This window comes from Triticum dicoccoides, chromosome 2B (assembly GCF_002162155.2).
Source record: "Triticum dicoccoides isolate Atlit2015 ecotype Zavitan chromosome 2B, WEW_v2.0, whole genome shotgun sequence".
Taxonomy (NCBI): Eukaryota; Viridiplantae; Streptophyta; class Magnoliopsida; order Poales; family Poaceae; genus Triticum; species Triticum dicoccoides.
In genome coordinates this window covers 107826091-107826944 of record NC_041383.1, presented here as the reverse complement: position 1 = coordinate 107826944, position 854 = coordinate 107826091, and positions in this window count along the sequence as shown.

Below are 854 nucleotides of genomic sequence, written 5' to 3'. Positions count from 1 at the left end.
TGAGCCGAGCCAATGCAGGCAACCAAACGCTATGCCAAATTGCTCCCCTAATGCGAGAGGACTAGATGCGGGCAACCCAACAATATCCAAATGTTAGTTTTCGGCCTGCATTTCGTCAACCAGCCTCCGTTGAGCCAAGCTGAGCTAAGCCAACCTCGCTCGAGAAGGCTACCAAACAAGCCTCTTGTGATTTTTATGAGATCTACCAAGTGCAGGTTGCGAAAGTGTTCTCATTGAGATTGATTTGAACATTACCATAACGATCGTTGACCATGGAATGCTTGGGCTTCGGGCCGACCGGCTTCATTCTTTTAAGCTGGGCCGGGCTGGGCTTGTGTTCAGGCAAATTTTCAGGCTTTAGGCTAGGTACGGGCTTGAAAAATGAAGGTCGGGCTTCTGTAAGACTGGCGGAAATGATGACCCGGCCTAAAGTATGCCCCGGTTTTAATCAATAGCTCATGTGTGTTGTGTGCATGCCCAGCAAACGAATATTGACACCAAATACTCTGTATCCATGCTAGTTCTTTGCTATGGTTGCGTGGTCAGAAGTAGTCCCTCTGCGTCATAATATAAGACTTTTTTCTAACACCACATTAGGCCTCGTTTGACATAGAGGGATTTCCAGCACTAGAGGGGAAGGGGATTTTAGAGGATTGGGTGAATCCCTCTCTTCCACTCAATCCCCTCAAATCCCTTTGAATCATCAATCCCCCTCCAATCAACATATTCAGAGGAGTTTGGCTAGTAGTCCCTTTTCCTCCCGTCTCCTGTTGGAGGAGCTGCTGTGAGGGGCGGAGACGAAGGAGCGGTGAGCCGGCGGAATCTCGTTCCACGAGGGGCTACGAGAGGTTGCT